General features: G+C 44.2%; 4 non-coding genes across 4 annotated transcripts; all 4 read left to right on the forward strand.

The window, feature by feature from the left end:
* Positions 1 to 4,678: 4,678 nt before the first annotated feature.
* On the forward strand, positions 4,679 to 4,769 carry trnar-ucu (transfer RNA arginine (anticodon UCU)). Its single transcript is given in 2 exon segments — positions 4,679 to 4,715; positions 4,734 to 4,769. It is a non-coding gene; the product is annotated as a tRNA-Arg (tRNA).
* A 2,970-nt stretch (positions 4,770 to 7,739) lies between these two features.
* Positions 7,740 to 7,829, forward strand: trnap-cgg (transfer RNA proline (anticodon CGG)). Its single transcript is given in 2 exon segments — positions 7,740 to 7,775; positions 7,794 to 7,829. It is a non-coding gene; the product is annotated as a tRNA-Pro (tRNA).
* Positions 7,830 to 14,835: 7,006 nt separating this feature from the next.
* Positions 14,836 to 14,925, forward strand: trnar-ucg (transfer RNA arginine (anticodon UCG)). Its single transcript is given in 2 exon segments — positions 14,836 to 14,872; positions 14,890 to 14,925. It is a non-coding gene; the product is annotated as a tRNA-Arg (tRNA).
* Positions 14,926 to 20,354: 5,429 nt separating this feature from the next.
* trnal-cag (transfer RNA leucine (anticodon CAG)) lies at positions 20,355 to 20,437 on the forward strand. The gene has a single exon. It is a non-coding gene; the product is annotated as a tRNA-Leu (tRNA).
* Positions 20,438 to 21,952: the final 1,515 nt, after the last annotated feature.

Consider the following 21,952-nt stretch of genomic DNA (forward strand, 5'->3'; position numbering starts at 1 on the left):
CCAATGAATGAGGCAAGTCGACATTGAAAGAATATTAACAGAGAGGAAAACAACTGCTTTCTAATTCTGCTCCCCTGCTGACTATTCCCAAAATCAACATGGAAGTGGGGCAATAGACCGATTTCAATTTCCAAATGCTGATCAAAGGATTGTCAGCTGGTAAAATGTGGGAAATGCATGTTGGAGAGGATAATTTTCTTCCTGCAGGATTTCCTGGGAGACGAGTTGTGTGTGGAATTATAGCTCAGCACTAGAGATTGTCAATGTTGAGAGAATAATGGGACCAACAAGTGATGACAGCTCATTTCAGTTCCTTCCAGATTTAGTTTTTCTCTATGAATTCGGGGTGGAGGAACAAAACTAAAGTGTTCTTCCCCCAAGTTTGTCCTGCCATTTAATGAACTCATGACTGGTCTGTCTTTTTGCTCCATTTATCCCTCTTCATTTCATAATCCTTAAAACACTTAACAAACAAGAGCTATCGATGTCAGTTTGGAACTTTTCGGTTGACCCCCAGCGTTTACAGTTGTTTGGGGGAGGAAGTTTCTACCATCCTTTGTGTGAAGACGTACTTCCTGAAATTAACTTTGAAAGGCTTCATTCTGATTTAAAGGTTAAGCCCCCTTGTTAAGGGCACCACTCCAACCTCCCGTCGCAACAGAGGTAACAGTTTCCCTCTATCTACCCTGTCAAATCATTAACGCACGGTAAACATTTCAGTTGGATCACCCCTTAGTCTCTGATATTCACGGCATTACAATACTAGTGTTTACAATCTGTCCTCGTCATTTGAATCTGGTATCACTCTGATGAAATTCTGCTGCCCCCACTCCAAGGCCAATCTAACATCCCTTAGGTCTGTTGTCAGGAACAGAATGCATTGAACTAAACAGGGTTTTATACAACTGTAATATGATTCCCAATACTTCGTATTCTATTAGTCTTAGATATTATTTTTATCTTCCTGTCCACGAGCTTTTAATGATGTCTGTTCATCTCTCTTGGCTCCTCCACAGTTTCGAGAATCTCACCACAAAATTAAACAACCTCTTCTATATATTATAGGTTTAATTAGATGGCCCTTCACTTTAAAGCTTATTTGCTAAAACTTGCTCACTCACTGAACTTATCAAGAAAATGTCAAACTAAATGTGTTCCGCAAGAACAATGTTATTTTTTTCTGCTCCATCGCCATTAACTTTTCCAGCTGCTCTTTCAGCCACGGTAAATCTGGAGAATGAAAGGGAAGGAAAAGTCCTTCTCCTTTTCCTGAATCCTATTTGTTCATCATTCCAATAAAATCTGGGGAAAGGACTGTAATAGCTTACTATCAATTTTGATTAACTCTGAAATAGTCCATTGAAAAAATTTATTCTAGGTATTTGGCCTTCGCTGGTTTGGACAGCAATTATTGTCCATCCCTAATTGCCCTTGAGAATGTGGTGGTGACCTGCCTTCTTGAACCTCTGCAGTCTATGTGGTGTAGGTACGTCCCCAGTGCTGTCAGGAAGGGAGTTCTAGGATTTTTACCAGCGATATTGAAGGAACAGCAATATATTTCCAATTCATGGCTTGAAGGGGAATTTCCAGGTGGTGGTGTTCCCATCTTTCTGCTGACCATGCCCTTCTACATGGTAGTGGTCCAGGGTCTAGATGGTGCTGTCGAAGGAGTCTTGCTGAGTTCCTGCAGTGCACCTTGAACATGGTACACACTGCTGCTACTGTGCGTCGGTGGTGGAGGGAATGAATGTTTCTGGATGTGGTCTCCATCATGCGAGCTGCTTTGGCTTAGATGGTGTAAAGCTTCTTGGGTGGTGTGGGATCTGCACTCATCCAGGCAAGTGGGGAGCATTCAATCACACTCCTGACTTGTGCCTTGTAGATGGTAGACAGTCTTTGCGGAGCCTGGACGTGAGTTACTCGTCACACGATTCCTAGCCTCTGACCTGCTACTGAAGCCATAATATTTATATTGCTATTCCAGTTCAGTTTCTTGTCAATGGTAACTCCCAGGATGCTGATAGTAGGGGATTCAGTGATGCTAATGCCAGTGAACATCAAGGTAATAGTTGGATTCTTACTTTTTGGAGATGATTATTGCCTGACACTTGTGTGGCGCAAATGTTACTTGACAGTTGTCATCTCCAGTGAGACATTGGCAACCATCCGATTCCAGGCCTTTTTTATTTGAAACCTACTCAAACAGGAAGAAACAATAACTAAAAATATCCAATAACTTGATTCGAACCCACGTGTGAAAAGCACAATGGTTTCACAATCCCTCATCTTAACATCCCCTCAGACCCGATCCTAGCTTTAAGTCATGGCCTCGTATCCTTTTTTCCAGCCGTGAAGAGTTAGCAAGAACGTTCTGAAAGTGCAGCAAGGTGTGCAATGTTGGAAATGCGGCTCCAGTAAGCAGGAAAAAAATGTATCACGTCAAGTCAGGAACTGTTTGGAATGGAGCAGTGTGAAACATTTCTCCACGATTTATTTTTTATCTAATCATTGGTTTTCAAACATTCCATCAATGGGAAAAATATCGCTTAATGTGTATAAGAAATGAATACCTGGGCTGATATTAAATACATCGGCTAATCTTAAATATCTGTGCTAAATCTCCCCTTAACATTCTCTCCGATAAGAGCATCTCCAGTTTGTATTTTTCAGTCCATCCACATATGGAATCCCTCACCACTGATCCAATTCCAGAAAATTTCCACTGCATGCTCTCCAAGGACTTGATGTTGTTCCTAAACCCCTCACCAAGATCTTATATTCCACATTACAACGTGTTACCCCTCCAATTCTTTGAATCCTATCTATCCGCGTTATTTTTATAAACTTAGCTAATGATTCCTTATAGATGAAGGCAGGCTTCCTTCAACATTAATCTCCTTAAAGATTTGGAAAAATGACCTTCCAATCTCCAATGAATAAATCCTAATGAAATTCTCCAGTCAGCCCATGAACAGCCCGCCCCCTTCATTCCACTTATTGTTACTTTTATTTTCACTGATCCCACTTCTTCAGCACAAATGCTTCGCTCCTCTCCTTTAAACCCTCTTCAATAAGAGGGCACAAATCCTCCATCGACAATTTGCAAATGACTTCTTTAACATATAACTCGTGTTAAAGAAGAGATACGAGAAGGTCTGGCTGTGCTAAATGTTGATAAGTCAGTGGGACCAGAGGAATGCATCTGAAAACGCTGAGGGCTGTAATAGTGGAAACTGTGGAGGTATTGGACTGAATCTACTGAATATTATTTACTTTTTTACAGTTACAAACCACTTTGTTACTCTAGGATGCAGAAATGAATAAAAGTGAATCAGTGATGAACAGATTCTGACATCCCACATTTCCATTTAATTTTACATGGAGCAACTTGTCCTCAGTGTAAGTGTGTTGCTCTAAGAATGAGATCACCACGTCCTGGGAATATAGCAGCAATCCCACCAAGGTCTGAACTGCAACCTTGAAACTCAGTGCAAGCTTGTCACCATCCTCTCCGAATCTGGTCACCACCTCAAGCCCAACATTCAGCTTGGGTGGGCAAACAAAACAACCTGATTCCCCTCGTCCTCCAACGCAAACTGAACTCCAGAGGTGAGGTGAGAGTGACTGCCCTTGACATCAAGGCAGCTTTTGACTGTGTGGCATTATGGATCCCCAGCAAAACTGGAGACAGTGGGAATCGGAGGCGAGGGGTGGGGAGCTCTCTGCTGGTTGGAGTCATACCCAGCACAAAGAAAGATGATTGTGATTGTGGAGATCAATCATCCCAGTTCCAGGACATCACTGTGGGAGTTCCTCGGTGTGGTGCCCTAGGCCCAACCATCTTCAGCTGCTTCACCAGTGACCTTCCTTCCAGCAGAATTGGGAATGTTCGCTGATGTTTGCTCAATGTTCGTTACCATTTTCAACACCTCCGATACTGAAGCAGACCATGTCCAAATCATCACCCACCCTGTGTCCAGAAGACACGGGACTGCAAAGAATTCTAAGAAATCTCCTCTCAAAATCCTCGTCTCCAAGGTAAATATCCCCTACCGCTACAATGTATCGAGGTAATTTAAGTTCCTCGCTGCGAAATATTCTCGTTAAACTTTATTGCTTCCTCTTCAATGCATTCACATCTTTCCTAAAGTGTGATACCCGGAACTGGGCGCAATGCTCCAGCTGTGGCCGAAATACTGTCTTTCCCAAGTTCAAAACAACCGCTTTGCTCTTGTAATCTATGCTCCCATTCATAAAGCCGAGGATATGGTATGCTTCATGAACGATTCTTTCAACCTGCACTGCCTCCTTCAATAATTTATGCAGATGTACATCATTTCCCGCTGTTCCGGCACCGTCTTTGAAATTGTAAACTTTATTTTGTCTTTTCCCCCGTGTTCTTCCGACCAAAATGAATCATTTCACCCTTCTCTGCAAAACAATTCAGCCGCCCTATTTTCCAACCTGAATATGTCCTTTTGAAGGAAATTGCTCTTTCACTCGAATTTCTATCGCTCTTTTCACAACCACAGGACGTCCAAAACACTTCACAGGCAATGAGTGCTCTTGAAATGTTGTCATTGTTCAAACGTAGGAAATTGCTGACCGTGTGAACGTTTTGTTCTACAATGTCAGAAATTCCCTTATATGGAATAGGAAATGAGTAGTACATGAGCTGGGCTCTGTGGCGCAACGGATAGCGTGTTGGACTTCTAACTGCTGCTCTATAAGAGATTCAAAGGTTGTGGGTTCGAGTCCCACCAGAGTCGAAATTTAAATAAAAGCAAATCAGCAACTGGTTCATCAGAGAAGGGAAACTGCCATCACCAACCCCTCTCTGTACAGGTGAATCCAGTCACACCCCACTTTCCAATCTGAACCACTTAACAGAAGAAAACTCGCCACCGAGTAGTGAAACAGTTGGCAAAAGGAGTAGAGCCGCTTCGCCGCTAGAAGGATACAGAATTGGCTGAGTGGCAGGAAACAGAGATTGGTGGTAAATGGTTTTTTTTCGGCCTGGCGAAAGGGTTGGGACCTTTGCTGTTCCTGATAATTATCAATGACCTTTGTGCCCAGGACACAATGTCAAAGTTTGCGGAGGATACAAAGTTTGGAAACATTGTGGAGAGTGTGCAGGATAGTGTAGAACTTCAAATGGACTTGGACCTGTTGGTCGAAGTGGGGAGACAGGTGGCAGATGAAGTTCAATGGACTGAGGTTTGGTAGGAAGAACTTGGAAAGACAATATAAAATGAAGGGTACAACTCTAAGGGAGGTGGAGAAGCAGTGGGACTTGGGTGTTTATGTACGTAAATCATTGAAGGTGGTAGGACATTTAAACCCAGCGGCAGAGTCATGGAACGAAAGTACATGGCCTCTTTTTACAATATTAACTGCCATATTCTGGTCGTTTAAATATCGAGTCATTGACTGTGCGGGAGAGAATAGATGACTCACTGGGTGAGCTAGTGACTGAATGAATGGTTAGGTGAGTGACGTGTGTAGCGAGATAGCTGGCTGAGTGAATGAGTTTGGTGGGTGAGTGCGTAGGTGGGTCTGAACGTTTAAGTGCGTGACCGCGTCAACATACAGGTTGGGAGCCAGTCAGGAGATCCGCGGAGAGGTCAGGTGGTCGGATCGGGGCGACTGAGTATTCGGTTGCGCAGTAACCCAGGTGATAGACCAGAATTTAAACTGTTTAACCTTTCCTGGGCATCTAGTAAGCTAATTGTTTGGGATCTGTCCCAAGTTTCTGACTCTAGTTCAGAGTCGGAGGCATTCGAGGAGGGTCCACGGCAGGAGGGGTAAATGTAAACTTCCCGGGAAGTTCTCACGTTGGTCCACATGGGAAAGACCTTTTGGCTGAGTTTGTTGACACCTGAACAGCAGAGAGCACGCGCTCCACACGTGGAGTTTCAGTGTCTGTGACGTCAAAGCCAGTGACGCTCCAGGTCACTTTCGGCAGCGGAGATGGTGCAGATCAAACTCAGCCCGAAATGAACACTGTTTTTGCTGTGTTCCGCTCGCTGGACCACTCCCGAGCCGGAATTCAGTCTATAAATGTTTATAAATATTTCTTCAAGTGCATGTTGGTCCCGCAGATGGTGAGACTGGAGAATTAATAATGGAAAACAAGGAACTGGTAGAACTGTTGAACGGGTATTTTGTTTCTGCCTTCACTGTAGAAGAAGGACATTTAGAGTGTACAGAGCGATTTAGATTGGCTGGGTGAGTAGACAATAATTGGCAGATGCAGTATAACTTGGGAAAATGTGAATTTGTCCACTTTGGCAGGAAGAATTTAAAAGCAGTACATCATGTGACTGGAGAAATGCTGCAGAACTCTACAGTGCAGAGGGTTCTGGGGGTCCCGGTTCATGAGCCTCAAAAAGTTGGTGTAGAGATGCAGCAAGTGATTAAGAAGGCGAATGGAACGTTGGCGTTTATTACAGAAGGAATCGAATATAAAATTATGGAAGTTTCCCCACAGTCATACAGGGCGTTGGTGAGACAGCATCTGGTGAACTGTGGACAGTCTTATTCTCCTTAATTAAGAAAGGATATCATTGCATTACAGCAGGTCTGAGAAGATTCAGTCGACTGGTTCCTGGAATGCAAGGGTTTTCTTTTGAGGAAAGGTTGAGGAGGTTGGGCCTATACCCATTAGAGTTTTGAAGAATGGGAGATGATCTTATTGAAAGATATAAAATCCTGAGGGGACTTGACAGGGCGGCTGCTGAGACTATGTTTCCTTTTGTGGGGGACTCTACAATCAGGTGACTCAGTTTAAAAATATCGGGCTCTCCCATTTCAGACTGACAGAAGGTAATATATTTGTTTCTCTCTCTCAGTGGGACATTGATCTGTGGATTTCTCTTCCCCAGAGAGCAGTGGAGGTTGGGTCATTGATAATGTTCAAGGCTGAAGTGGAGATATTTTTGACAAAAGAATGAGTAAAGAATTATTGGGGGCAGACAGGAAAGTGGAGTTGCGGCCATATTCAGATCAGCCATGCTGGAGCACCTTCGAGGGGCTGAATGGCCTCTTGCTGCTCCTGATTTTCGTGTTATTGTTCTTGTGTGCCTCTCTCGGCACTGCTGTCCCTGTCCTGCTCACCGTCTCGCTTGCCGGACTGCTCGGCGCCTCAGTAACCTCCCGTTCTCCGGCCTGCTCCCTACCCCTCACCGCCTCACTTGCTGTTCTGCTTGTCACCATCTCCTCAGTTCTTCTGGTGAGATGAGCGGCGACAGGGGTCAGGACGGAGGTGCCGAGTGGGAGGTGAGCGGCTTGGTAGTCGGGTAGCGAGCGGTGCGGCATAAGGGTTGGCGTGTAGCGCAGCGAGCGAGGCGGCGAGGGCCTGGGGTCAGGGCACCTGGCATTCGGGAGCAGGGGAGTGAGTGGGAGGCAGCCAGTGGGCGACGGTCAACGGCTGAACAACGAGGACGTCAGCGGTGGGAGGAAGGGCGCACGCACCGGCAGACTGAGTGGGTACCGATTTCCTGTTCCAGCTCGGTGTCAGGAGTTACAGTGTAAAACTGATCACAATTCTAGCATTGCTGAGTTCTGATGAAACGGCATCGACCTGAAAGGTGAACACTCTTTCACTGTCCACACTGCTGCCTGCCATGAGGTGCAATTCTTAATTGTTTTCTGGTGTTACGACAGGAATCCAAAAGGAGTGTTGAGGCACTCTGGAGGACAATGAATACACATAGCGGTTATCTCGCTTACCTGTGGCAGGCTCGTTGGTCTAGAGGTATGATTCTCGCTTCGGGATTTTCGTTAAATGATCGTGCGAGAGGTCCCGGGTTCAAATCCCGGACGAGCTCTCTTGTGGTACCGCTTGTGATGCATATTTCTTTACAAGCGAAAAGGCGGGTTTTACTTAAACCCGGCCGAGTTTTTAGGACCTGCGAAGTCATTATAACGAAATTATCACTGCAAAACACGTGGAGTAAATGAAGAAACTGTTGCTCATGTAATCGGATGGTTAATTTATCCTAATAAGAGAATGAGTTAATTTATCCCAAGAAGAGAATGAGTGTAACTGAAACTTGAGATTTCTTGCCGTCTCCATGGATACTGCCTGGGCCTAGACACTGCCTGGTGTATTTCTTCAATGTTCTCTTTTACCCAGAGCGCTCTGAAAGAATGGCTGATATCTTTTTGGTGCCAATGAATGTCTATATTGGCTGAGTTATATACATACAGTTACATTATTGGTCTCGCCGTGTGATTCTCGCTATGGGACGTTTCATAAGTGAGAATGTGAGCGGTCTCTGTTTCAAATCTCAGGCGAGCTCTCACGTGTTGCTATTTGTGGTATAAATCGCCCAGTGCGTTGTCTAAAACTCATTGCGGTCTAGGTGGAGCGGTTTACTTACATCAGGGGTAAGTTTGAGAACTGGACCCACCATTGCAGAGAACTCATCAATGAAACACACCTGAAGGAAATGAAGGCAATTTGAAAAAAAAAATTGCCCCCTTAATCGCACTGTAATGTTACCCGAACACACTAATTAGACAACCCCGTTTTCTGGATGAATGCATTCGGCTGTTTTATTCTCTAAGAGAATTGTAAACTTCTCTGAGACGGCCAGGTCTGGTAGCCCCATAGTGAGAATTTGATTTGATCATATTTTGTTCGTAATCTAGGAATTGTACTGAGCAGAAAGTGAGCCGTTTCACCTCGATCGATATTTTAGTGTAAAGGCAATAAACAATTTCAGGAGAAGGTATTTGATAGGCGGTGTGTGCTTAAAGTTGTTTAGGACCAGACGCAGACGAGATGCATCCAGAATACTGAGGGAGGAGAGCAGGAATTGCAGGGACGCTGGCCAGAATTTTCCAATATTCCTTAGACTCGCGGTGGTGACAGCGGATTGGAGAATTGCTATTGTAACATCCTTGTTCAAACAAATATGTAAGGATAAGCCCAGAAACTACAGGTCAGCCAGTTTAACCTGGGTGGTGAGCTACCTTTCAGAAAGGAAAATTCCCGACGACATGAAAATTACCTCGGGAAAATGCACATTAATAAGTAAAACCAGCTTGGATTATGTTATGGTCCCAGCTGAGATTACCCCTGGACAATCCTAAACCCAGAGTGGAGCCCAGCTTGATAGATCCTAACTTTTATTCGATTGTTTAAATACGTGGAAAGTAGCTACTGAACAGAGTCACAGGAGTCAGCTGATCAACTTTTATCAAAAAATAAATAAAACATTTATTCAACGAGAAAAGATGAACCATGTTACAATACTCTTTCATCCACAACTATAACTTTGCAGGTGGAGACAAATTTGTAGGAATAACGCAAGTTGCAAAATTAATTTTATTCTTTAATTTCCACAGTAATTACATAATCCATGTATCAATAGGCACACTGTGGTAAGGAACACCAGACCCTGAAACCAAGTGAAAAATACCACCATAAAAAGTTGCTATGCATCTCTATTCAACTCCCCACAGAAGCTTGACAAGCCGTGAGTCAACCAGTTTCACTGCACTCCGCCTTTCACGCAAGGATTGAAGCCATTCCCTCTGCCCCTCCTCTTAAATTCATTAACAGGACCTGTTCCAGGTTCCCATCCTTCCTTTGACCAGAACGTCTGTTTTGGACTTTCACCTCTTCCACTCCCCTGGATTTTGGGATTTTTCTTTCGCTTGGGACTAAGTATCTGCCGCCTTTTCCAGTCTCTCTTGGCAGCAACTTTCAAAAACCAACCGAGGTCCGCAGCTTCCAAATCAAAACTGCAGTTTCCCTCCTTCTGTGTGTGTGTCTGTGGGAGGGACCTGCCTCTCTATCTTCCTGTTGCTAGGCAACAGCCCAATTCTTTTACTGATGTGTTTGCTTAACTTCATAAGTCGTAAGCCTGAATAGAGATGCCAGCACCTTTTTAAAACGAAACTAAAACTCCATTTGACCTTTCTTAACACAAATACAGAAATACAAATCAAACTTAAACTTTAAAGCTAAAACTCATTCCTAACAATTGCAATTACCAGTATAACTTACTTAAACCTCTCTACTTCCTAACAATTTGATAAGAACAAATCATGTTATTTAACTTCAGTTAGTTTTTTTTTATGCGACAGCAAAGAATTTTGATGAGGGTGAAGCCCTTGACGTGATTTACATGGACTTGAAAAAGGCATTTGATAAAGTGCTGGACAAAAGACTTCTGAGGAAAGTTAGAGCTCATTGAATAGAAGGGACAGTAGCAGCACAGATACGAAATGAGCTGAGTGACAGGAACCAAAGATTTGTGGTGAACTGTTGCATTTTGGACTGGAGAAAGTTATCTTGTGCAGCTCCCCAGGTCTCTCGGGGACTTGTGCGATATCGGGAACTGGGGGAAAAATAGAGTTGAGGCCCAAGGTCAACCCCATGATATCATCGAATGGCAGGGTAGGCGCAATGGGCCGTGTGGTGTACTGCTGTTCCTATTTCTTGTGTCCAGTGTCAGGGACCCTTCCATTCCTGTAATTCATCAGCCAGATCTTGTTGCAAGCTCACAATTTCAACATTTGCCGATGATACAAAAGTTAGAAGCACTGTGAACTGTGAGGAGGATAATGTAGATCTCCAAAGGGATCTAGAAATGTTGATGGAACGGGCGGACAATTACCAGGTGAAATTTAATGCAGAGTAACCTGGTGTCATTCGTTTTTGTAGGAAGAACAGGGAGAGGCAACACGAAATGAAGGTTACAATTCGAAAGGGATTGCGGGAACAGAGGGATGTGGGTGTATATGTGCATAAATCATTTATCATCACAGGACAGGTTGAGAGGATGACCAGTAAAACAGACAACGTCAAGGGCTTCATCAATATAGCATGTAGTACAAAAACAATAAAGTTATGTGAAGCCTGTAGAAAACACTGTTTCGGCCTCAACTGGAGTATCGTATCTAATCCTGTGCACCACAATTTAGCAAGGATGTGAAAGCATTAGTGACATTGCAGAAAATAATCACAAGACAGATTCCAGGCATGAGGAACTTAATTCACATTGAATGATTGGAGAAGTTGGGAATGTGTTTCTTGAAGAGAGCGAGTTTGAGAGGAGAATTGATAGAGGTATTCAAAATCACGAGCTGTGTGGACAGAACAAGAGGACACAAATTTAAATTAATTTACAAAAAAAGCAATTACCTAATAAGGCTTTATTTTCATGCAGAATGTGTTTAGGATGTTGGATGCAGTGTCTGAGAGTGTGCTGGAGGCAGGGACAATTGAGGTTTTCAAAAGGGAATTTGACCTTGATCTGAAAAGACAAATTAGCCATGTTACAGGGAAAAGGTTGTGGAGTGGCAGCAGGTGAGCTGCTCGTTCAGATGGCCAGCCGAGTCCAGACGGGCCGAATGTTCTCATTATGTTCTGTGATTCAATGATCCCATATAGAATCAGGGACGTTAGTGAAGACTATGATCAATAGGTGAGCAGCAAATGTCTAAGTGAGTTTCTCAGGGCAGTAAGTGTTGGAATTTCCTGGGACAGGATGTGACTAGGTGGCAGTTTCCTGGAACAAAACATTCATCGAAATAGAACCATAGAAAAGTTACAGCACGGAAGGAGGCCATTCGGCCCATCTTGTCCAGCCCGAGGACACCCAGGTGCCCTTTCTAATCCCACCTTCCTTTGGCAATTGGTCATCATTTAATGGAATTAATTAACAGCACATAATGCAACATCCATCTGAACCTAACCTATTTAGTCACCTAGTTTAACTGGCAAGTGCACTCAACAACCTTCAATCTTCTGTCAATAGTATAAGACAGGCACTAGAATCACTTGACAGAGAACTTGGGAGACATGGGTTCGTTGGCTGATCCATGCAAGTTGCTGATGTTGAGATTGATTCATGTTAATTTCACATAGAAATCAGTTTCAACTCAATGAAATCAAACCACGTTCCCACTCATTCGGTGAAAGTGCTGTTTTATTTGCAGACATTGCAGAATGATTTATTGAACTGCTTTTTCTTCCTGTTTTGAACCTTTGTTCTCAGTGATCTTTGTATTTTTAGTTCCTAACAAATCAACAACAGCTATTCCTCCTGATAAATTACTTCTGCACAGGGTGTCTCGGTTGGTGACATTCACACCTCTGAGCCGCAAGTTTATAGAGTCAAATATAAATCCAGGGCTTGAGGACCAAAGTCAATGTCAACACTCCCAGCGGTGGCTCAAGAAGGCAGCTCACCACCATCTTCTGAGGGCAAATCTGAACTCCTTCAAATGTAAGCATTTTCCCCCTTAAAGAAGGAGAACTAAACAGGACTCAATACTCTAACTTTTGTCCCATCAACGCCCTCTTCAGTTATCACAAGAATGTCCGAGTTTATACTCCATTCCCCTTTCAATAAAGGCTAACACCTCATTAGCCTTCCTAACTGCCTGCTGTACCTGCAACCTAGCTTTGTTTTGTGATACATGTACAAGGACACCCAAGTCTCACTGCAGCACAGCACTCTGCCATCTCTCTTCATTTAAAGATTATTAGTTATTTTTTAAATCTGTCCCACCAAAATGGTGATCTTCACATATTCCCACATTATTGTATCTACCAAACTTCTGTCCACTCACTCAACGTATCTTTATTCCTTTACAAACACTTTACATTCTGCTCACATTTTGCTTGCCTACTTATTGGTCTTTAGCACTATGAATTGTAAACTTGTGTAAGGGGAGACGGAAAGACAGTATTTGCTATTCTTTTACCAATTATCTTACATCTGTAACGCCAAGGTAAGCCCAGTTTCACGATTAAAAACATGAATGAATCAGAGACCAGAATTGTATTCAGAAAGCGAAAAGGTGATGTTAAGCAACAGAACCAGGAGTCCAGTCTGGCCAGTGAGGAATTTACCCCTGAAACGCTGACGTTCACAAATCCGCTCAGATGGAAACCTGTCTGAAGGAACATGCAGCCTGACAATGTGAAACAAACGGTTGGAAATTTCAGCAATTTCCTACGTTAAAATGCCGAACACACTTGAGAAGTTCTCCAGTGTTTGTCACACGTCGTTGTGAAATCGTGTGGTTGTCAAAACAGCTGATGAAAAACAAACCTTTGTTTTCTTTTAGAGAAAACCTATCCAACGCAGGATGTTCCCTCCTTCTCGCTCTTCCACATTCCCTGCACACGTTGGAGTCTGATCTCGCAGGCTTAATAGTCGCAATCTCGGCTGTTTGTCAAAGGGCTGATCAGAACCTGTTTCCTTATCCAGGTAAACACCTACACAGAAATAACAACAACAACAAAAATATTGTGGGTGCTGATTTACTTATTTACCGGATGTGGGCGTCGCTGGCAAGGCCAGCGTTTATTGCCCATCCACAATTGCCCTTCAGAAAATGGCAGTGAGCTGCCATCTTGAACCGCTGCAGCCCCTGTGGTGTAGGTACACCCACTGTGCTGTAGAGAGGGAGTTCCAGGATCTTGAACCAGCGACAGTGAAGGAATGGCGATCTATTTCCAAGTCAGGATAATGTGCGGCTTGGAGGGGAACTTCCACGTGTTGGTGTTCCCATGTGTCTGCTGCCTTTGCACTTCCAGATGGTAACAGTCATGGGTTTGCCTGCCGATTAGGCAGGCCATCCAAATGCTCACAATTTATTACGAGAAAATCTTTTCCACACGTTATCTTTGGTTCCTTTTCGAATGAATTAAAATCTGCCCTGGTTGGTCAATGATCCATGAGCCAGTGGGAACAATTCATGTTTATTTACTTTCTCTAAACCCTCTTGACAGTTCTGTCTGTGGAGTGATTAAAAATACCGAATTCCAGACGTGGGATTTGAACAATGAGGGACTGTAGATCAATGATAAAGGAAGTGATACTTTGATAATCAGATTAGGAAATAGTTTAAAAGTTATGAAATCCGTCCAAACCTATGCATTGCTGGTTCAGAAGCACAATGCGTCACTAGGGCGTGGGAAACTCGGATTAGATTCCCGAAGTTGCCGATTCTGTAACAGCGTCACAGTCCCTAAATTATTTTCTTTTCTTCAGGTTACTTTCAGTTTGCTTTCTGTTTTAGTGCAGTGATCTTGTAGTTAGGGAAATAAATTGATTTCAGCATGATGGGCGGATTGGTGATTCAGGGGTAGAATTCTTATTTTTCATCAAAGAAACCTGGGTTCGATTACAGTGAATGCATAACTCAATGTCTTCAATAATGTTTCAAGGATCAAAGTTCCGGGACAGATAAATACCCAGTTTCTCGCTTTTCCATCATATATTTGATGAACACAAGTCTATAAAACTGAGATTTAAAATTAAAGTGCTGTTTCCCGATGGGATCTCTGAAATTCCCCTTTGCTGAGAGAGATGTTTCCTAATTTCACTCCGGAAACCTCTTGTTTTTTGACTAAGCCCCAACGCCCCCCTCCCCGTCCCCCAATTCCGAAATTCCCACCATCGCTGAAGTTTCTCTCTCTGACACTATCGTCTTAACATGTCGGAAAGTGCGATCAAATTGCTCATTAATTCGGGAAGAACGGCTTCCTTTGTTCGTGGTTTATATGAAGGGGCTGTTTTGTGGTTTATTTTCTGGAATTTAGCAGCGGTTGAGGGGAGGCCACGAGGCAGAGAATGAGAGAGATTCAAAACACTGCAGGAGAATGATGAGGAGAGGGTACGGACAATAGGAACTGAGTTCCCGATCTCCCAATCCTTATTTTCCAACGAAAGACACGGAGTCAAACTCAGACCCTGAGGCCATGGATCTGGGATTCAGCGAATCATCCAAAAATCGAATTGAAAAATATACAACCACGATATTTATTTACATGGCACTAGCATCAGTTGCAGTATCGTATTACCTGACCGCGTGGCCTAATGGATAAGGCGTCTGACTTCGGTGGTATTTACAGAGGTTATCAGAAGATTGCAGGTTCGAGTCCTGCTGTGGTCGTTTTATATGGAAATCTGTTTAACTTCCTGAAAAACGCGGTCTCACTCGTCAACTGAAGTTTCTGCGTTTCCTTCCTAACATGACAGGGCTCTTTCTCAAAATGTCTGCTCTTGTTAATTTGTGCATTAATTGCTAACTCATTTTGTTTATCTGATCAGTTTCGTTAAATTGTTGATGTTTCCAACTGGAACAAAAGCTGTGCATCAATCGGTTTAATAAAATGCTTTGGGAGAATTCCAATCTTCTCATGAAGCGGCTCGATCATTAGCTGAATCTGCTGTCACTGGACTAACAATACAGAGGTGCCAGGCTAATCTCTGCGGGCACGGGTTTAAATCCCAACAGAGCAGATTTAAATTAAAATATTTCCTAAATTTGGAATTAAAATCTCGGCACAGTAATGGCGGCTATGAAACTATGATCGATTGTGGTAAAAACCCACCCGGTTCACGAATGGCCTTTACGGAAAGAAATCATCCGCACTTCCCTTGCCTGCCCTACATGTGACTCCAGACCCACAGTAATTAGTTTCACTCGTAACTTCAAGGATAATGTGAGATGATCAACAAATGCTGGGCTTGCAAAAGACGCCCATACACTATGAAAAATTAAACAAGTGGTAAACAGACACGACATGATTTTCAGGATGTCTACCTTTTCCCTTGAAGAATGAAGGCTGGGGGGTGGTCTCATACAGGTCTTTAAAATTATGAAAGATTCTGGGAGGCTGAATTCAGGGAAAGTGGAGCAGAGAAGTATCGATAACTATGTGTCTCGCTCTCACACACAAGGCAACGGCTGACGGGTCGAATGCAACGTTATAACTACTTAACTGTGCATCGGCGACTCATAAGAGCGGTAAATAAATTCCATCCGCAATGTCTCCGCGGCACCCTCCAGATTCCGTGGGAGCATTGCCAAACAAACTGTAGTGTCGTTCTCGAAGGCAGTTCCACCAGCATTCAGGCCAAACTCCTGAAAAATTAAGATAAAAGCAAAATACTGCGGATGCTGGAAATCTGGAACAAAAACAAAAATACCTGAAATAAGTCAGCAGGTTTGACGGCATCTGCGGAGAGGAATACAGTTAACGTTTCGAGTCCGTATGACTGTTCAACTGATGAAGAGTCATTCGGACTCGAAACGTTCACTGTATTCCCCTCCGCAGATGCTGTCAGACCTGCTGAGCTTTTCCAGGTATTTTTGTTTTTGTTCCTGAAAAACTAAATTGCATGGACTGCACACAGTGACCGGATAATCGAAAAGCGCCGCATCCGCCAAGTCCTGTTTCCTCAACTCTCAAATGGACAACATTCCAGGGGAGGACAAAGAAAATGCTCCAAAGACACTCTGAAACGTTAATTCAAACGCTGCAGCATTCATATTAATGACTCCGAGGAACTTGCTTCTCATCATTCAAAATGACCAAAACCTGTCCCCAAGCTGCAGCGCGCTGTGAGTCCCCAGGTCTCAATGATGAGGCAGAACGGCGGCTAAGAAGAAGTAACAGGAAGCAAATCCTGCACTCTGGATCTCACTACCTCGTGGGACATCCTGTTCCCATGTGTCCAAAGGTCTGTGGCCCGAGAATCGGCCTGTTCACTCTCATGAAGGCCCATGGCAGAAACTCACGGCCCTGACTGGATGTCATCCTCGTATCGAGGGCCAGACGATAACCACTGCTTATTACATAATACATATAAGAAGAGGTCATCTCCATCCATAGTATTTCTACAACTGTCCCTTCCCGAATAATATGAACAAGTCTCCTCTGTTGTCTCTGATCTGTCAACTTCACTATATCAGAATGTGCTGCCATCTACTGGCCGCAACAGAGCGGTAGAAATTCACATTGTCGGTGTCGCGGAAACAGGTCAATGTGAGGAATTTGTGATGTGACGGAGCAGACATAGAAATGCAAATATGAACTATAATTTAGGAAACACAATTAATTAATTTATTCCCATTGAATCGGCAGCAGTTACAGGCCAACTATCGCCTGGAGCAACTGAGACGATTAGATAAACTGCATTTAAGGGAAGCCTAGATAAGTATAGGAGGGAGAATGAATTTCAGGGATAAACAGAGAATGTTACATGAAGTATTCTAGGTGGAGGATCTTGTCGGGCAGTTTACCTGTTAGAACAAATGGCCCACTTTCAGTGAGGTATATTCTGGTTTGAATGAATCCAGATTTGCAAAGTGTCTCCGGGACTGACATATACGTAATGAATCCCACATCCAAACTGTGAGCAAAAGACAGAGAGACCCAGAATGAATCATTAACTTAAGCCTGGCATCAGTGACTGACTGATACACATTGAATCGCACACTCTCACAGTATTCAATGGACAGAATGATACAGAATGAATCATACACACAGGCACATCACCAGAATCTGACAGATCCACAATTAATCCCGAAAACAAATCCTGTCCCAGGGACAAGCGATAAATAATTAATCCACAGAGACCAACAGATGAACAATGAATTCCAAACTCAAATCCTGTTCCAAAGACAAAGTGGTCCTGAATGAACCTCACACACATGCACATAGAATAGCTACAACAGAGAAGGGGACTATTCGGCCCTCTGTCTCTCCTGAGATCCTTCAGCAGAAACTGAACTATCCCAGTCCCCAGCCCTGTCTCCACAGCCATGTAAACTTTTATCTTCAGGTGGCTGTCCAGTTCCACTATGAAAGCCCCGAGTGGTTGCATATCTTACTGATTGGACAGAGGAGTTGATCTTTCATCGGTCCAGTGGAATACAGACCAACTGAATATTAGAGCAATTTCTGATATGGATAAATTTCAAATGCAGTTCATTTATCATTTTGCCAATATATCAGGAGATTCAAACTAGTTCTGTTAAAGCAGAATGACAGTGAGTTCAGTAAGAAATGTTTACAAAGTACAGCAATTTCTTTCTGCTCACTGTACACACATATATCGAATTGTTTCAAATAGCAGGAGCGGAAACTGCAGCCCGCAGTCTTCACGTTAGCATTGACCTGAATTTCAGTTTTGTGGGTAGAGGGGTACAGGGAGCGCGGATGTTATTGTGGGAACTGAAGTCACTTTTCCTGTGAATGGAGCCGGTTAAAGAGCTCGGGCCGGCCTGAGAGTCCTAGAAGCCGGGGTCAGTGGGTAGCCTGGGGAGAAGACAGGCCCCACAGACAGGAAGTAAGATTTGAAAGAGAAATGGGGTATGGGACGGGGTGATGCGAGGAGGGGGAGGGAGAGCCGGGGAGGGAGATAGGGAGGGAGACAGCGAGGGAGAGAGGGAGGGAGTTAGAGAAGGGCGGAGCTGGAGGAAGAGAGGCAGCAGGCGGGAGGGAGGGAGGAACTTGAATTTTTCCACCATATTTTACAACCTAAGGAAGACTTAAAGCCTCACGGCCAATGGTGCGGGAGCGGAGGTGTGTCTTCGTAAGTGAGATTGCTGCTTGAATGTGCACAGCAACCTGATCAATGACTATATAATCTGTTTCAGTGATTCTGTTTGATGGATTAATATTGATCCCAGGACTCCGGGTAAGACTCCACTTCTCTTGTTGTAAATAGTCTGGTCGGATTGTTCGCATCCGTCCGATAGGGGAAATGGGGTTTCGGCTTAAATTGTGATTTATGAGTGAAAGAGTCATGTATCTTTATTGCCTCTCTGTGGGGCATTACACAATTTGTGAAACATATTTGCCTCTTCTAGAATTTCAAGCAGTTGGAAGCACTGAAGAAGTTCTGGTTCTATCTTTACTAATTCACCTGAACTGTGATAATTAAATATAACATCTTCCAGGCAGTGGAGATATAATATCGGCACCAAAAATACTCACACACCACCGCGGATGTTGTTTTTTTCCCCCAGGGAGACTCGGTTGAAGAGTTTCCCTTTTTTGTTACTCTGAGCTTCTCAATGTTGTAATGCTGTCTGCTTCATTCCTGGGAGACAAGTGGGAATCAGAAATGATCACTCCCTCCCTGTGTGACTCCGACTGATACAGTTGTTATCATTAAGGTCAGTCAGCCTCTGACACCTTATCAGGTCCAATATTTGACTCAAAGTTAACGTTTTCTGTTATCTACACTGGGAAGCGAAATTCCTGCTGCACTCTCTATCCCTGCCGTAATAAAAAAAAATCCGTCTCTTTCAACTGTGGGTGTCTATCTCTCATTGTCTGTGACACCTCTTCAATTAACAATCTACTTCTGCTTCTCCTTACAGAGTGCAACCTCTTCTGTCTTTTGCCCTATGCAGTGAACTATGATTCAGTCAGCTGCTCCCTTGCTTCTTACAATGAGGAGGTTGTGAGTTCAAAACTCATTCCCGGATCCTGACCACAAATTCAGGGTCACGCTCTAGTGAATTCTTTGCTGTTACTGGTGCCAGCTTTTAGACGATATGTTAAACTGAGCTGACATCTGCCTTCTCACGTAAAATATACCAAGGCACAATTTCGGAGAGGGGCGGGGGAGTTATTCCATGATGTCGGAGACATTCAAAACAGATCCTATTGCCTTCATCACATTGCTGTGCCTGGAACCTGACTGTGTGCAAATCCTTTGAAAATTTTTTCAAACACATGATGACTGAAATCCTGTTAGGAAAAGACAAGTTATTATTGAAAATTCTGCTGAGTGACCTTCATTGGACAGCAGAGAAATCAGGTGAGGAATTCGAGTAAATCGACACCAGAGAACAAGTCACCGTCAAAATAACTTCCGTCCATCTTAAGAGAGTCGCAGTTCCCTGTATGTGAATGTGGATTAACCCCTTATATTCCCTCACAGACTCTGTGATCCCCAGGCCTTTGCGAATTCCAAAAAAAAGCTTAGACGACCTGAGAGCTGAGCAGTCGGGAGAGGGGATGGGAGTGGGGCGCGGGACTGGGGACAGAGAGGGAGGTGCGGGAGTTGGGGGTGGTGGAGGTGTGGTGGTGGGGGTTGAAAGCCATGGTGCAGAGTGATGAGTGTGAAAACAGCCGAATTTAAAGGTCACAGGAAAGCGGTGCCTGGAGCTGCCCCGAGAGACAAGCTTTGGGTTGTCAGTAAAAAGATCTCCTGTAATAAAGGCACAAAAACAAAAAGAGGAAATGCGGGGAATATTCAGCAGGTCCGAAAGCAGCTGTGGAGAGATATTCCTGTCGCCAGGATGTAACACTCCAATTGGATACTTCACGTCGCTCAGATCTTACACTCTCAACACCTCCGTGTGAGGAACAGGTCGGGCGGGAATTGGGTCTTTGTTGATTTGAGCAAACAGAGCAATGCAGCAATGAGAAGCTCCTCACCCCCCGGCGGCTTGGGGAAGGATGGGACTCAGATACAGGAACCTGACAGGTGCTGAAAAAAGGAAAATCACATCGAGTTTTTGAAAGCAGTGACAATGAATGTGGAATTTAAAACCATTTATGCAGAAGTACCAACTGAGTCAGGTCGGCCGAGCGGTCTAAGGCGCTGCGTTCAGGTCGCAGTCTCCTCTGGAGGCGTGGGTTCGAATCCCACTCCTGACATTTTTTTCCTTCAGCACCTTCCAAACCCGAGATCTCCACCACCTGGGAGAAAAAAGGCAGCAGATGCATGAGAACAGCAGCAAGCTCCCCTCCGAGCTACACACCATCCTGACTTGGAACTGTATCACCCTCTCAAATCCTGGAACTCCCTTCCTAACAGCGCTGTGGACCTACTTACACCATATGGGCTGCAGCAGTTCAAGAAGGCAGCTCTCTGCCAGCTTCTCAAGGGGAATTTCGGTCGGCCGAGCAAGACTCGAGGCAACCGGATCCCCTGAAAACAGCTCAGAAAGTAAACTGGATCCAAAAGCAACATACTACGAATGCTGAAAATCAGAAATAGTAACAATCAGAAAGTGCTGGAAATACACAACAATTATACAGCATCTGTGGAGAGAAATATAGAACGAGCAGGATACAGCGCTCCAGATGCAGATCTAAGTGCAGTTGCCCTTCTCGACCGTAGTGGTCATGGGTTTGGAAAGTGTTGTTTAAGGAGGTTTGTTGAATTCCTGTATTCATCTTGTAGATGCTTCACACTCCTCGACTGTGCGTCGGTGGTGGAGGGAGCGAATGTTTATGGATGTGGTGCCAATGAAGCTTTCTCCTGGATGATGCCAAGCTTCATGAGTGTTGTGGGTGCTGCACTCCACCAGGCAATTGGCGACCATTCCATCACACTCCTGACTTGTGCCATATAGATACTGGACAAGGTTTGGAGAGTCAGGAGGTGAGTTAATCGTTGCACAATCCCTCGCCTCTGACCTGCCCTTGTAACGACAGTGTTTATAAGGCTAGTCCAGTTCAGTTTTTGGTCATCAGTAACCCTCAGGATGTTGAGAGTGGGCGATTCAGTGGTGGTAACGCCATTAAACGTCAAGGGCCAGTGGTTAGATTCTTTCTTGTTGGAGATGGCTATTGCCTGGCACTTATGTGGCGTGATTGTTACTTGTCATTTTTCATCCCAAGTTTGGATATTGTCCAGGTCTTGCTGCATTTGGATATGGACTGCTTCAGTATCTGAGGAGTCACGAATGGTGCTGAACTTTGTGAAATTATAAGCGAACATCCCCACCTCTGACCTTATGATGGAAGAAAGGTCGTTGCTGAAGCAGTGGAAGATGGTTGGGCCGAGCACATTACCCTGAGGAACTCCTGCAGTGATATCCTCGAGCTGAGATGACTGAACGCCTTAGGCATGACTACAAACTAATGGAGTTTTCCACCTGATTCCCATTGACTCCAGTTTTCCTAGCGCTCCTTGATGCCACATTCAGACAAATCCGGCCTTGATGTTAAGGGCAGTCACTCTCACCTCTCCTCGGGAGTTCAGCTCTTTTGTCTATACTTGAACCAAGGCTGTAAGGAGGCCAGGAGCTGAGTGTCCCTGGCGGAACCCAAACTGTGCATCAGTGAGCAGGTTATTGTTAAGCAAGTGCCGCTTGATAGCACTATTGATGACCCCTTCTATTACATTACTGATGATCGAGAGTAGACTGATTGTGAAGTAATTGG

This window comes from Cetorhinus maximus, unplaced genomic scaffold, assembly GCF_964194155.1.
Source record: "Cetorhinus maximus unplaced genomic scaffold, sCetMax3.hap1.1 HAP1_SCAFFOLD_1728, whole genome shotgun sequence".
NCBI lineage: Eukaryota > Metazoa > Chordata > Chondrichthyes > Lamniformes > Cetorhinidae > Cetorhinus > Cetorhinus maximus.